The sequence below is a fragment of the Mauremys mutica genome, chromosome 8 (assembly GCF_020497125.1).
Source record: "Mauremys mutica isolate MM-2020 ecotype Southern chromosome 8, ASM2049712v1, whole genome shotgun sequence".
NCBI classification, from domain to species: domain Eukaryota; kingdom Metazoa; phylum Chordata; order Testudines; family Geoemydidae; genus Mauremys; species Mauremys mutica.
Genome location: NC_059079.1, coordinates 101,657,110 through 101,673,929, shown reverse-complemented (window position 1 = coordinate 101,673,929; position 16,820 = coordinate 101,657,110).

Genomic DNA, 16,820 nt, shown 5'->3' with positions numbered 1-16,820 from the left:
AATTTCATTGGGTGACCCCGGGTTCATGTGTTGTGAAGGGGTAAGTAACACTACCTTATTCACGTTCTCACACCATTCATGACTTTATAGACCTCTATCGTGTCTCCCCTCAGCTGCCTCTTTCCCAAGCTGAACAGTCTCAATCTTTTTGATCTTTAGAAGAAATAGAAACGCTACTGTTAGCTTATGGAGATGAGATTCAGACTTACACAAAAGCTTGACACCACATCTCATGTTTTTTAAACAGCTTTTCAGAAGATATATAAGATGTGGTGCATGTGTCTCATCTTAATGTAGCTTTTAGGGAGCAGATCATTCTTAGGTTTTAAGACCTTTGGTTCTGGACTTCATGTCTTTTGGCAGTCTACCTATTTTACAGTTAACATTTAACTGTCACATAAACAAATCAGGACCAGATTCTGCCCCTCTTTCCTTGGTTGTGTAATACCTTTCTCCTTGAGTTGACCCATTCATTCCAACATGAGGAAGACCAGCAGAAACTAGCCCTAAATAAATATATAAATAACAGAAAAAAATCAGGGCCCTAAGCTTTTTGGCACTGGCCCTTTAAATGTTGTGTATTTTTGGTACTCTTTGGGGTCTGATAATTGAAATATTTTACTTTAATAAATTTAATTCTTTATTTTCATAATTGATCAATTTCTGCATTTTCAAAATTAAAAATTAAGGCAGAATCTAAAAGAAAGAGACTAAAAAGGTTTCCTTTTGTTTCAATCCAAGTCCAAAAATAAAGTAACGGTTTTATTGTGTTTCAAATGTTTGGAGCTACTCCTCAATACGATTCTTGTCTGACCGGTTATTTAGATTCATAAAGGTATTTCATTACCACTTTAGACAGTCTTCATTTTTGCCTATTTTGTCAGTACCCTTAATGGATGCACTTTATGTTCAGAAACAGGCTTGTTGTACACATTTAAGCGGACAGATCTGCTTGGATATTTTGACAAATATTCTTGATCTATGTGACTTCCTGGTAAATCTCAGTTTTATTGTCGTGAACATGAGTCATGCAAAAGTCATTTTTCACGATCCCATAGGTTTCCTCACCCACGGATGGGCAGGTTCATCTGGGTAAAATCCCACCTTGTGTTGGACTCTTTAGTGATCTCACTACCGTTAAACTTTCAACATGATACCTTCTTTTATAAAGCATAGGCCACTGTAGTATACAATCAAGTCTGCACTAATGACCACTCCTGCGAAGTAATACCTTATATTATGTGACCTCTTTTTAAAGAATTTCCGAAGTTTCTAGTCCAATTATGATCTCAATGGCATTATGACACTTTAACAGCTGAGGATCAGCCCTTAGCCTTTAGTGAGGCCATCTCTAATTAGCTGACATGTTCTTGCTGGCCCCCAAGTGGTCACTAAAGAAAGAGTTCAGTATATTTAATTTCACTCTATTGTTGACTTTGAACCTGATCTTACACCCCCTGAAATCAATGGCAAAACTCCCAGTGACTTCAGTGCCCCGTGTTAGGGACAAATTCTGACCTCAGATATTCCCATTAAAGTCGATGAGAATAATAATTATGTCTGAGGTCAGGGTTTAGAGCTCATTAAAATCAATGGAGAGACTCCAGTTGAGTTCAATGGGTTTTGGATCAGGTCTTTAGACTGTAAGCTCTTCGGGTCAGGGACCTTGTCTGTCCATATGAGCGTTACATGCACCTATGGCATTTTAAAATAACGAATAATGATTCTCTGTAGATAGGGCAGCAAATAAATGGTTTAATGGCGGAATGCATCTGTCTGGGTGTAAGATGAGTAGGAAGTTGTCTGTTGCTGCATATGGAGGTATCACCACATGGACAGACTTACTCAGCAGCTTCTCCCTCAACCATACGGGCAGTTCACTCATCACTAACATGCTAACCTTCCGTTCAGTGTCTGTTAGCTGCCACTTAAAAGCAATTGTCAGTCATGTCCAGAATGCTCAGGCAGAAATAGTAGCATCTGACCTTTAAAAATAATCCTATCTGCCAGTTAAATTCAGGAGAAATTTATCCTGTTGCAAGAAGCTGTCTGGGGCTTGAAAGTACGTAAAAGATGTGCAGAGCATAAGCCATACAGGCATTAGCAACACAGAGCTCCAGGGCCCCCATTAAATAGGGATGTCTGCATGTCTTTGTTATTCCTCTCCTCTGCTTGCCGTATTCATAGTGTGGCAGGGGGAGTATTTCAGCTTTTTCACGCCAAGCCTGTAGTGCAGTATCTCACCTCAAGGTGAAGTGACACCAGTCTTCGCATCTTGCCTAAAATTTGCTTCATCAGCAAGCTTAAAAGTAGCATCTGTTACCTAAAAATAACTTGGGGATGTAAAAGAAATATTAATTTTTGCTATTCACTGCTTAACCCCCTCACCCCCACCTGTTTTCTGTAACCAATTAGGTAACATTCTTACTAATTGGGTCTTACAAAATCCTCCTTTAAAGTGGAGCCCAGTTGTATCACCAGCTGCTGCCTTTCACGCTTTAAAAGCCCAGCAGGGATTGAGCCACAGGCATCAACAGACCCCTTGCCCCAGTCCGTGAGACTCCTCAGTACGGTTTTTCTGTACAGATAAGTGGTCATTGCTATATGAGTGGTGCAACCATCCCTAGATGTGCACTTGATGGACTTAACAAAAAAAAAAAGACTGGACATGAACAACATGCTATTTTTAAAGGGTCACTAAGTCAGTCAAGTCTAAATCCGACTTTATTGGAAAACTCAAAGATGCTTTGAGTGCTGTTTCTATGCCAGATGTCTACTTTCTGCTCTCAGCTGGCTAGGCCTTAAGGATTTTTTTGTTATAGTAAGGAAATTCCCCTCCCCACATCACTCTTTTTGTATTCATAATAGCTGAACTCTTTTCACTCAAAATCTACCATCAGGCAGAGAACAGGCCTAAAAATATCAGCCAAAATGTGCTAGTGGCAGAAAGTTCTGGATGACTGAAAGCAGGGGGCTTAAAATGGAAACCATTAAGTAACCTTAGCTATAATGGTTGCTACCCCTCCAACTAGAATACAGTTTTCTTCTTCGAGTGATTGCTCCAATGCATTCCAGTTAGGTGTGCGCGCCGCGCGTGCACGGCTCTTCGGAAGATTTTTACCCTAGCAACACTCGGTGGGTCGGCTGGGCGCCCCCTGGAGTGGCACCGCTATAGCGCAGGATATATAGCCCTGCCGACCCATCCGCTCCTCAGTTCCTTCTTTCCGCCCGTGACGGCCGTTGGAACAGTGGAGCACAGCTTAGCTGACCTCCACTTCCCTAGCTACTCGTAGTTTTCTCTCGTTATGTTTATAGTTATAGTTAATTTTCTTTGTTTGTAGAATAGTATAGTGTATTTATTTCACAGGGGTTCGGGGTTTATCCCCTTCCCCTCACCCGGTGCCGGGTCCGATGCCCGGTCCACAGGGTTTTCTGATGCTCGGCCGGCCATAGGCCGCTGCCGACAAGAGAGCCTCTCCTAAGTGCCTCGAGGGATCTCACCTCACAGATAAGTGCCGCATTTGTGAGGCCTTTAATCCAAGAACAAGGGGGAGTGGGGCTTTCGTCTTAAACAGCTCCTGAGGCAGGCAGCTCTTGCTCCTCCGATCTCGGCGCCAAGCACTAGTTAGTCTTCCAGGCGCGCTCCCTCGGCACCAAGGCCTCTGGGCACCGACCGTCGCTGGCTCCGACGTACCCTCAGCATGGATCCCTCTCCTGGAGGATGAAGAGGCACAATATCCTTGCTGCGTCCGAGCCGCCAGCTCCGCAGCCGAGCGCTATGCTCAGTCGGATCGCCCGGCACCGATGTCTGCCGCGGCACCGACAATACCCGCACCATTAACTCCGGCCAGGCAAGAGCCGTCGAGTCCGGTGCTGGACAGCTCCCCGGTACAGACCGTGGTCGAGCTCGCTATGAAGCTGCGTCCGAGCCGCCTGCTCCGCAGCCGAGCGCGATGCTCGGTCGGTTCGCCCGGCACCGAGGTCTGCCGCGGCACCGACAAGAACCGCACCATTAACTCCGGCCAGGCAAGAGCCGTCGAGTCCGGTGCTGGAACGCTCCCCGGTGCACACCGTGGTCGAGCTCACCCGGAAGCTGCGTCCGAGCCGCCTGCTCCGCAGCCGAGCGCGATGCTCGGTCGGTTCGCCCGGCACCGAGGTCTGCCGCGGCACCGACAATACCCGCACCATTCACTCCGGCCAGACAAAAGTCGTCGAGTCCGGGGCTGGAACACTCCCCGGTACGGACCGTGGTCGAGCTCGCTATGAAGCTGCGTTCGTGGTGCGAGCTATGGTCGGGCTCACTGTTCCCTCCACGCCGGAGACAGTGGCCACGGCGAGGGAGCTGATTGCAATGGCAGCGTCTGCGCTGCCTCAACCCCCGGCACCGCTGGTGCGGGTTACATAGTCGATGGGCAAGCCTGCCTTGATCAGACCACCCTCCGTCGGCACCGCAGACTGGCACCATTCACGATCGTGGTCCCGCAGATGTTCTCGGTCCCGCCACCGAGCTAAGTCCCGACGCCGCTCACAGTCTCGGCACCGTTCTCCATGTCGGTACCAGGAGTACTCGCGGCACCGGTCAGCGTCCCGTTCGCCGGTCTGGTACACTCAGCACCGATCCAGCTCCCGGCGCCGCCCCAGGCACCAGGACGCCCGTAGCCACTCCTGATCATCGAGCCTCGCGCTCTCGGTCGACCGCCCGGCACAGCTCCGGTGGCGGGTCCCGTTCTCGGTACCGGTAGGTCTCCCGGTACCGATCCCCAGTGCCGCATCGAGCGACGTCAGTTAGAGATGGGGACTCTACCAAGGGCTCTTCAGTTCTTCCAGGGCCATCCAGCCACGCATCAGTGTCGTCCCGTGCGGACACTTCATATGCGTAGTACTCTGTTTTCCGATGTGCCCTCCAGAGTCTTCCAGGAGACCTATCAGTGGTCATTCTGGACGCCTTGGGTGTACTCCCACGCCAGAGGCGTACCGGTGATCCCATCTCGCTCCGTTCCCTCGGAGCTCTGGGTGCCAGAGGCGACAATTAGTCGTCCCCCTCCGAACGGTACAGAGCAAGCCCCGGTTCGGCACCGGGCTCCCAGATCCCACCGGATCAGGAAGTCGTCCAGGAGCTCGAGCCACACAGGACCCGCTTGTCCCTGGCCTTTCTTCTTCCTCCTGCCCAGATGAGGCGGGGGCAGGAACATACCCCTCCGGCCCTCCTCTAATTGAAACGCAACCACCCCTAAATCCAAAGAGGCTGGGCGTGTGGTCTTACTGGGCCGTAAGATGTACCCGGAGGGGGCCCTGCAACTTCGTGTAGCGAACCAGCAGGCCCTGCTTAGCCGCTACTATGGGTGGCGGTGGGCAAATTTACAGAGTCGGTTCTTCGGAACTCCCGTCAGGAGTTCGATGCCCTCCTGCAGCAAAGGACGGAGCTGGAGAGAGCTTCCCTCCAGGCCTCGTTGGACGCAGCTGACTCCGCTGCCACGACTCTGGCCTCGGGTGTTGCCACGAGGCGCGTTTCTTGGCTCCAGTTATCGAGCCTTCCCTCGCAGCTGCGGCACACTATACAGGACTTGCCCTTCAATGGCACAGGCCTGTTCTCTGAAAACGCTGGCCCTAGGCTGCAAAGCCTAAAGGGCAGCAGGGTCACTTTGCGATCTCTCTCTCTTGGCATGCACACGCCGGTGATTCAGCGCCGACGTTTCCGTCTCCAGCCTCCGCTCTTACCCTGCGCCTTGACAAAGTCAGGACTTTGCCAGCGGGCGTGGCTTACACGGTCGTGGGAGTCATTCAGGACTCCAAGGGAGCCGATATTAGGGTCCTTCTGACCACCAATGGGGCAAAAGCCTACCCATCCTCATCCCTCCTAAGGACCCCTCTCACGAGCGATTCCTCTGGCAAGAGGTGCGGACGCTCCTCTTCATCGCAGCTATACAGGAGGTACCTAAGGGCGAAACCTAATCCCCTAGGCGAAGGGAGGTCTCAGACCTTTCCTAGACCTGCAGGAACTCATCAAGTCACGATGCAGATAAGTTCCGCATGGTACCCAGGGGGACCGTCATCTCATCCTTCGATCCCGGAGACGGGTACGCCGCCCTCGATATGAAGGGCGCGTGTTTTCAAGTCGCCATTTCTCCTCCGCACAGAAGGTACCCTCGGTTTGGGGCCTACCGTCGTTTCCAGTGTACGGCCCTCCCGGTTGGCCTCTATACAGCCCAGGTGTATTCAAAGTGCATGGCTGTTTGTCTTTGCCGCCGTCGGATACACGTCCTCCGTATCTAGACGAGTGGCTCATTCGAAGGACCACCGGGCCCAAGTTACCAGTCATGTGGGCATCGACACGGTCCTATTCCTGGGTCTAGGCCTGATGATCAATAGAAAAATCCACTCTGATTCCCACACAGGGAAGGGAATTCATTGGGGCCATCCTGGACTCCAGACTCGCCAGAGCCTGCTTACCTCAGCCTTGGTTTCAGCCGAGGGTAACAATTGTACAAGGTCTACGGACCTTCCCGCCAACTTTGGCCCGCACTTGCCTAGGTTTCCTGAGCCACATGGCTGTCTGCACGTTTGCAACCGAACACGCCAGGCTTCGCCTCCGTCCACTTCAATCGTGGCTCACCTGGGTGTGCCACCCGGGTAGAGATAGCATACTCGTGGTCGTCTCGTTTCCCCCGAGCATCCTAGGCTCCCTCGACCGGGAGTCAGCACCCTCCCTGGTGTATCCAGGGATGCTGTTCTATTCACTCCTCGGGGTCCCTCATGACAGACACCCCATCTCTCGGCTGGGTGCTCACCTGGCTCAGTTTTCGCGCTCACGGCCTTCGGTCGGCGCAAGAGCTGGCCTTACACATCAATGTCCGAGAGCTGAGAGCGGTCTGCCTTGTATACCAGGCGTTTCAGCTGGCGGATCGCCTCAGCAGATCCTTCCTGTCTCACAAGTGGTCGTTTCCTCCTGACACTATCCATTCCGTTTTCCGGAAGTGGGTCTTTCCCCGCATAGCCCTCTTCGCTCTCGCGAGAACGAAAAGAGAGAGACGCTCTCCTCATTCCAAGGCCTCTCCCCAGGCTCGGTCTTGGAGGATTTTCCTGAGGCCCTGGATCAGCCATCTGCCGTATGCTTTTCCACTGTTCCCGCTGGTTCACAGGGTCCTGCTAATACTCCGCAGGGACAGAGCGCCCCTGATCGTGATCGCTCCAGCGTAACCCGGGCAGCACTGGTACACCATGTTGCTACACCTGTCGGTAGCCAACCCTCTTTGCCCAGACCCCATGACGCAGGATCACGGCAAGCTTCACCACCCGGTCTTGTAATCCTGCACCTCACAGCAGGTCTCCTGCGTGCCTAAACCGATCCGAGTTACGTTGTTCTGCCTCGGTTCTACAGGATTCTCCGGGGTGGTAGAAAATCTTCCACTCGGTTAAGGTCTCTGCCAAGTGGAAGCGTTTCTCCTGCTGCTCCGAAACACGCAATGTTTCTCCCGCCGAGGTCCCGATCCATTCCATCTGCTTCCTCAGGGCTTGGAGCGTTTATGCCCCCCCCCAGTGGGGCCCCGCCATAAACCTGGGTCTTCAAACTGGTTATAACCAGTTTTCTGACTGCCCTATTCGAGCCAATGTCAACATGCTCATTGATATACCTGTCCTGCAAGACAGTTTTCCTGTAGCCTTTCCTGCGGCCAGACGAGTCTCTGAGCTTCAGGCTCTCACAATGGTCCCACGGTATACTGTCTTCCTCAAGGACAAGGGCAGTTATTACCACGTCCGACCTGCCTCCCTAAGGAGGTGTCGGCCTTTTCTATCTACCAGGATATCTTCCTTCCGGTCTTCTTCCGAAGCCACTCTCTTTGCAAGGAGAGCAACAATTGCCCTCCTTCGACATCCGTAGGGCGTCCGCAATCTATATCTAGCGGACAGAGCCCTCTCGTAACGCCCCCAAAACCTTCGTCGTACCGGCATACCGGACGAAGGGCATACCTGTCTCCTCCTAGAGGATTTCATCTTCAATGACGTTGTGCATCCGCACCTCCTGTGGTTTGGCCCATGTTCCATAGAGCCACCTTACTGCACATTCCACCAGGGCTCAGGCTTCTCTGCGGCCTGCCTGGCTCACATACCCTTTCAGGGGATGGGTCGTGCAGCTACCTGGTCCTCGGTCCACACCTTGGCCTCATTGGTCCAAGAGTCCAGAGCTGATGCAGCCTTTGGCTCAGCAGTTTTGCATTCTGCAACATCTAACTCCGACCCCACCGCCTACGTAAGGCTTGGGAATCACCTAACTGGAATGCATAGGAGCAATCACTCGAAGAAGAAAAGACGGTTACTCACCGTAGTAACTGTTGTTCTTCGAGATGTGCTCCTATCCATTCCAGACCCGCCCTCCTTCCCCACTGTCGGAGTAGCCGGCAAGAAGGAACTGAGGAGCGGATGGGTCGGCAGGGGTATATATCCTGCGCTATAGCGGCGCCACTCCAGGGGGCGCCCAGCCGACCCACCGAGTGTTGCTAGGGTAAAAATCTTCCGAAGAGCCGTGCACGCGCGGCGCGCACACCTAACTGGAATGGATAGGAGCAACACATCTCGAAGAACAACAGTTACTACGGTGAGTAACCGTCTTTTCTAATGTATTGTTCTGCTGAGGTGAGATTTTATATATATAATATACACACACACAGGTGCAGATATTATTTAATATATTGCATTTATGTAGCACTTTTCATTGAGTGAGTTTTGAGGGTGCGCCCGGGAAGCGACACCCCAGTCAATTCTCCAAATCCCTCCCGCCCCTTCCTGGATCACCTTCAATCTTTCCGCTCGGCCTGGTCAAGGGTAACCTCAGACCGCTGGGTCCTGGATATAGTATCCTACAGTTTGCAGCTGCCTCTCCCTGTCTTCCCTGTTCCTCTTCAGGGACCCCTCTCACAAGCGACTCCTCGTTCAGGAGGTTGAAAAACGCCCGTGTTTGGGGGGCAGTGGAGGAGGTTCCTTGGGACATGCCCGGAAGAGGTTTCTACTCCCGTTATTTCCTCATCCCGAAGGATCGGCTCATTCGTGCAGAGGAGGCCTCCCTGCAGGATATCCTGGACTATCTGCTGCATCTCAAGCTCCAGGTCTTGTCGTCCTCTGTCAAGGTACACCTGGGTGGCCATTTCCGCATTCCACCCTCCATTTCAAGGCAGGTTGGTTTTCACCCATCCCATGACGGCATGTTTCCTGAAAGGTCTGGAGCGCCTTTACCCGCATGTCAGGGGCCCAGTCCCCCCATTGGGACCTGAATCTTGTTCTGTCATGACTCATGGGTACCACCTTTGAGCCCTTGGTATCCTGCTCCCTTCTGCTTCTCTTCTGGAAGATCATCTTCTTGGTCTCTATACCTTTGGCCCGTCGGGTGTCTGAGATCAGAGCACTCACATCGGAGCTGCCTTGTGCAGTATTCTATAAGGACAAGGTCCAACTGCAGCCGCACTCGGCCTGTCTGCCCAAGGTCATTTCCCAGTTCCACACAGGCCAGGACACTTACTTACCAGTCCTCTGTCCAAAACCTCACGTGATGGATGAGTGCAGGCCTTCTACATTGATAGAACAAAGCTGTTCCGTAAGTCAATGCAGTTGTTTGTGGCTGTCGCTGACAGGATGAAAGGTTGTGTGATGTCCGCCCAGAGACTCTCTTGTTCTGGATCATGGCCTGCATCTACTACTGTTACGGGCTGGCAAAGATGCCCCTGCCCGCTGTCGTGATGGCTCACTCAACTAGGGCGCAGACTTCCTTGGCAGCCTTCTGCGCTCAGGTGCCGATCCAAGAAATTTGTCGGGTTGCAGCTTGGTTGTCTGTCCACACCACTGCATACTATGCACTGACCCAGCAAGCTTGAGATGACACTGGCTTCGGCAGAGCAGTGCTCCAATCTGCAAAGCTGTGAACTGCAAGCCCACCTCCTGCAATTCTGCTTGTGAGTCACCTACAATGGAATTGACGTGAGCAAGCACTCAAAGAAGAAAAAACGGTTACCTGCCTTTTGTAACTGTTGTTCTTTTGAGATGTGTTGCTCATGTCCATTCCATTACTCACCATCCTGCCCCTCTGTAGGAGTTGTCAGCAAGAAGGAAGTGAGAGGGCATAGGGACGGTGGTGCCTGATATACCGTGGCATGAGCACGGCCGTCCCTCCACATACCGCTAAGACAAAAGTCTCCGATGACCGCCCACGTGGGCACGCATGCACCTACAATGGATTGGACATGAGCAACACATCTCAAACGACAATTACGAAGGGTAGGTAACAGTTTTTTTGCTAAGCACCAACAGAGGACCTGTACCTCTTCAAGACACTAATAAATATATTGGCCCAGACCCTTCACTGCAGCCAAGGAGTTCACAGCACAGCTTAATTGAAGATTTTACAAGGTGATTTGAAAGCATGGCCAACTGAGCAGTTCCTTACAAAATCACTGTAGCCGGTGTAATTTAGAGCAGTTGTTAGGCTGCTCAAAGTTAGGCTGGGAGCTGTTTTGTTCCTCAGTGGCTCCAGGATTGGGGGAGCAGAAAGGTGTCATCAGGGTACTGCAATGTGCAACTTGCAGTTCCAGTTAAGTTCAGAATGCAATGTGGAAGAAATGAGTTTTGTATAAGAGGGCTCCAGGGTCTTTGGAAGGAGCCTAGTGTTGCTGCAGGATCAGCAACCAAGGTAACATGAATTTTATGACTTTGCTGGTGTTCCCGTCATCTTGAAGCAAAGACTTTACCTGTACAATGATTTGTGTGCCATCATCTAATCAAGCTTTAGGTCATTCCACTGAGTGAATATGAATAAGGTGTGGGATGACAAATGACAAATAACTGTTTGCCTAGGTTCCAAGATACGTATTCAGATCGTCTGACAATTGCCATTATTTTGAGTCTGCCTAAATGCGAATCTGTCAAGTGCAAGTTCTCAGGTGAGTGATATTGTAGATTCTTCTTAATATTTATTATGAATTCAGAATATATTATTTTTGTATAATAACCTGGTTCTTGTCTTTGTATGATTTACTAATGATGACTCCAATTCACAATGCTCAGAGTACACAGGAATTACATTTTAATGAAACACACAAAATTACCATCATGTATCAATGGTTTTAAAAAGTGTTAAAATTATATTTTGATTTCTAGATACTTTTGGTGGAACATTATTATACGAATTCTTAAACAGAGCACGCAAGAGATTGCCAACGTTCTGATATTACTAAATATTGCTGCTAGCCAAGCACTGTCTTAACAAGGAAGAGGGTGAGATTAATGAGTCATATGATAATGAAGGTGTAAGTGAGTGAGATGAGTGCTATGCCTGGAGGCTTATGAAGTATTTCGAGAGGCTACAACTGTAAGACTGAGATTTGCACAATGATATTTTTACCATTACGTGCTATAAAACACATCCCAGAGCTTTTAATAAAACACCACAATTTAAGTCTCAATGAATAAAATATTATCCAGTGGGGTTCGTTCTTTCTTTCATAAAGCAGGTAGATCCTGTTCCTGGGGGTTGCGCTCCATGAAGCCTGGCACGTCCGCAAGCTGAAGCAACGAGCAGCTCAGAGGTGTGCCACAGCAGAGGTGTTTTCACCATTTATCTCTGTCACAACCTCCCCTGTGAACGAGGCAACAGTCGCGAGAGCTGGGTAAGAGCCCAAACAGGAGGTGCTATGCTGCTGATGGTTATTAGCTATGTGCAATTTTTAGTCAAGGTAGGGAGGTTTCCGCTGACAGCGAATCAGCGATATCGTCATTTTGTTCTATGCGCGCTCTCCTGCTCCTGGGTGCAGTTCATTCATAGGCAAGACTTGAAACTGAAGTTGTCCCATCACCTGTCAGATCATTAGGCGGAATTGCTTGCTTATGTATTCACAGGGGTTTCTTTCTCTTGTGTGCCTGGCACTACATTGCTGTTATTAGAGGGTAGATAAATAGCTAATTTGGCCTGTTACGAGGGACTAAACATGAATTTCAGGCTCCACCAGAGATAATTCTAAGACTTCTTGAAGAGCCAAAGCGTCACTAGAAACGTGACACTCTTATGTTCACACACGGTTTCCTGGAAGGTCCCTTTTAGCATAAATGTAACGTTAGTGAGGAAACTTCCCAGCAGCATCTGGGTTCCTGTCCCCATTATTCTGTCTTTTCTGAGTGTGGTTGTTAGCAGTTGAGGTTGGTAGTGCTTTTGATTTCCTGAGTGCTCTAATCAGTGATCTGCAGGGATTGGGAGGATAGTTATGTTCTGATGGGAAGGACTATAGGAGTGAAAAAGCACCATAGAGTGGACTACATGTACCAACCATCTCAATCTCTGAAGTGCCACCATAGTCTAACTCTGTCTTTACCTTTGGGGGTGATATTTTTGACGGTCTTGATACTGTTACGTCTCCTGGCAGGGAGTTCTCTGAGACAATTGTCCACTGCCCGTGCCGCTCGTGTGGGGGACTGCTTGCTTCAACTCCCCCATGAGGAACAAGATGACAAAAAGTGGGTAGAGACAGGGTCATGCCTCCCAAGCCCACAATGGCCAACGGTGCATCATGGAGCCGATGACATAGCTCCAGCAGAGGTAGTCTCTCTCTGAAGAGCAGGCTTTCCAGTGCTGCTTTGGGGTCGATGCAGCTTTGCAATGACTCCTACTCATGACAGTAGCATAAAAGCCAAAGTCCAGCCTTTTGTGATGAAATGTTCAGTATCTATTACCATACATAGTAAAGGTCCAGTCTTTCAGGGGCCCCAAAACTACGTGCATGCATCTCCTGTGCCATATTGATGGCAAGCTACCCAGAGTGACATGTGAAGACAGTCTGAAATGTGGGCCTAGAATGAAGAAGACAAGTGAGGTCTGGAGAAGCAGATCCATGAGTCATCAGGGTAGAGGTAATTGGATTAATTGAGTATGTGGTTACGAGAGGAGAGGAGGAAGAAGCGGGGGAGGGAGACAAAGAAAAGATCCCTGTGGGATTTCAGCAGGAAAAGGGAAGAGGCTATGAGGAGAAAATGTCAAAGGAGAGATCAGAACACAGGAGGAGAATCAGGAAAGACAACGGAACAGATGTCAAGGGAAGACAGGATACTGTGGAGAAGGGAATCAGCAGTACCAAAGGCCATAGAAAGGTCATGGAGGATGAGGATGAAGCACAGGCCTGAATTTTGGCCAAGAAGAAGTCACTGAAGCGTTTGGCGAGAGTGGTTTCACTAGTGTGGCAAGGACAGAAGCTAGACTGGAGTTGGATCCAGGATAGATTAGAAGCTGAGACTGCAACTGTAGATAAGTCTGTTCAGTGGGCATAGAGTTGGGAAGGGAAGGAGGAGGATGAGACAGTAGCTGGAGAGACTGGGTCATTTTTTTGAGCATGGGGACACTAGCACGTATTTGTATGCTGTGGGGAAGCAGCCAAAGCCAGGGGAGAGGCTGAACATGAAGGAAGTGAATGAGGTCAGCAGCTGTGAAGTGATGGTACAGGTGGAGTGGCTGGAAGCAGGAGAGAGATCTCAGGGTCAGTGACTGGTGTGAAAGAGGAAAGAGTGAAGGGAGGAGAGGTGGCAGTGGAGGAGAGAAGCCATGTTTCCCCTCAAAGAAGTTGGAGATCCTGGGCAAAGAGCAAAAGTAACGAGGGAGTGGGAGAGGGCTGGAGGAAGAAGTTGAAGGATGCTGATAAGCAATTAGTGTGTAGGTGTGAGGCTCAGTGAGGGAGGAAAGTCAAGATCTGTAGCAGGGAAGATGGTGTTGAAAATGGAGAGGATGACTTTGTAATTGAAGAAGTCCATCTGTTCCTGGAATTCTTGCTGAGGCATTCAAGGAAATAATTTGGGTGCATTTGGTTCATCAGCTGTTAAGAAATAAATCTTCACATGCTTTCAGTCTCCAAAAGATTGCACTTCTACTAATTCCAAAGGTTGTGAAGAACTACTTAGTATTTGGTAGGAATAGAACCCTGAAGGCTGAGGAGAGGATGAAAGAAAGACATAAATTTGGAGTATGATCCTGCCCGACTTTCTTGACTCAGGGTTAGTCAAGCCACAGTCAAAGGATTAATTTCTTTATAAAGACTGATTTGTTCTATGCCTCAACTTTTCCACCACAAGATGGCATCAGTGTGCAGTAGCAGCACCAACTGGAAGGATTCTACTAAAACCCCAGGTGGGAAAGGAGGATCAATGTGAAACAAAAACTGTTTTTAAAATAACAACAAATGAGTACAAAATGAGCATTAGCCACTCGTTTCTCTTATAAAATTATATTCTCAATGAGCTTATTTTTAATGCATAAAATTACCACTTATCAAATTAGTATAGGATGGCTGCTGATTGCAATACTAGTTGAATGAACATAATTTTGCCTGTATATTAACTGTCAGTTGTTTGTCTACTTGGGATAAAGACAGTTTTAGGTTGCAAGAGGGCTAGGGAAAGGGTCTATATGGGTCTACTGCTTTTCCTGTGAGCTAAGGTTTGCATATCATATACTTTTAAGTCTTCTCTAATTTTGTTTCTACAGATCTTTATTTTAATTGAAGTCCTGGGTATTTTATCCCCAATGAGTAAAATCGTGTAGTCCTTACATATTTTTTTTCTGTGCTTAATCAGGTAAAACTCCCTTTTGGCCTGATATTATCTAGAAGAATTCCTTTAAAATAAAAACCACCCCAATTCCTTTAGTAACTCATTAATCTAAGTAATGTACCTATCTTGCTTAGATCTGACATGCTACAAAAGAAACTGAATTCATCTTCTAGTGATTTCAAAATGCTATATGCCTCTTAGTCTCCTCTTCCCAGTGACTGCAGAAGATATGTCTCCTGTAACTTTTTGGATAAAGAAGATTCTTGAAATCCTGTATAATACTGCAACGGTATGCGCTCACCACTCTGGCGCCTCTCCGCCATCATCCCTGCTTTAGGACCCACATCTCTCCAAGGGCCACAGCCATGTCACACACAGTGTTCACCCTTCTGGGAGACCTGCAGTCTGCTGTTCGGCCACTTCCCTTAGTGGTTACTACAGCAAATTGTCTGGCCACTTCCTCATGGCCCCAGCATCCTCTTTGCCCTTGCCTAAGGACCTCAGCCTGCAAACCGCAGTAGCCAGCCAGGAGCTCTCTCTCGCTCCCCTGGTTCCAGCTCACAACACTGCCCTGTCCAGGGTGCTGGCAGTTCTCTTAGCTGTCCAAAGACACAGTTCTTCCTCCCTGGGCTCCCAGCAAGAATTGCCTTCCTCTGCCCTGCAGTTCCCTTTTTATATGGGCCTGCTTGGCCTTGATTGGCTGCACCCTTCAGTCCTCCTCTGATTGGCTGCCTCCTGTGCAGCCTCCCTAGGCTGCTTTTAACCCCTTTTCTGCCAGTGAGGGGCAGCCGCCCCACCACAATTACCCTATTTCTATGATATTTTATTAGGTGGCTAAAGCTTTGTACAATATTCCAAAATGTGTCTGTTTCCATATGTAGGGCTAAAATGTTGGCTTCTGTTAATAATTGATGTCCTCAGGTTTTGTTTGCTGATTTGCTTCTCATGACTCCTAGGCATAAGTGAGTTTGATGACTGCTGCCAGTTATCAAAAATGTCATGCTGGGAGAATTTAACTCCTAGCATCACAGGATTATACACCATGCCAAGGAATGTAGAGCCTTATCAAGCATTACCCCCACATTCCTCTTTTGTTCTGTGTTTTTTAATGTATGGCTACCAAAGGACTATTCTCTTACATGCCGGTTGTCCCTAACCTCACTGCTCCTGGACTCCTCCCACTGTTTTCATGGGAGTCATGGAATCCATGATTTAAAAAAAAAATCAATGGCATTCTGTGCATAGTATAAATGGTTGGGAGCATGGGACGGTGAATCTTCCCATCAAGCACAGTATCTGGACTTCAGCAATAGCAAATGCATAATGCCCCCAAAGGAAAGCAATCCTGACCCTCCAGCCAATTGTCCAATAACTTGCAAGTTCTTTCCCGCTCCCCCTTGCAGCTATCAATTTATGCCCCAGAACATAAAGTGCTTTATAAGTGGTATTATAACCATAAGTGTGGAGCCTGATCTTGCATGCTATTCACACAAAGAACTCCCACTCAAGTCAATGGGAGTTTCAGGCACCGAGGGCTTCCAGGATTGGACCTGGTATTATTAGTCATGAAATTATCTAGCTCCTTTAAAAGAAAAACAAAACAAAAAACCCCCCACTTTGTTTGACTTAATAAGCCACTGCAGCAGTCAGTGCTATTAGAGAGGTGGGGATGGGGGCGGGAGGGAAAGACTTTTTGTTCTTAAATGTAAAGAGCTAGATCAGGGCTCAGTCTGGCTTCTCCAAAACATGCCCACTCTTCATAACATTCATACCCTGCCTCCTCAGCGACTTTTGTCCAGACAGACTCTGATAAACTTCTAAACTTGTTTGCACTGCTAACTGAGCAGGTGAATTACAGGAGGGCATTGCCTTCCTCTGAAGTATCAGACTAGATGGTCTAATGGTCTGCTGTAGGACAAACTATTACATTCATAACTCTTCACTATGGGTGAGAATCTCTCCAGTTCAGAGGTTCAGGGCTTTCTGTACGTTGATCTAATCTGTGTATTTATACTATGCCTACCAGCATTAACCCACATTAAAGGCTTAAATGGTGCATAGGGCTTTGTGTGGATTCTGTGTGGGGGTGAATTTCACCCTGTTGTCACTGGTTTGCACTAGTTTTATTTGTCTACAAAGCAGTGACCCTGACTTTATTTTTGAAAATTGCCTCTCATGACTTCTGCCCTTTTCAACCCCAGACTTTTGCTAAACTGTCCCATGACAGCCACCATAGCACTAATTCATTA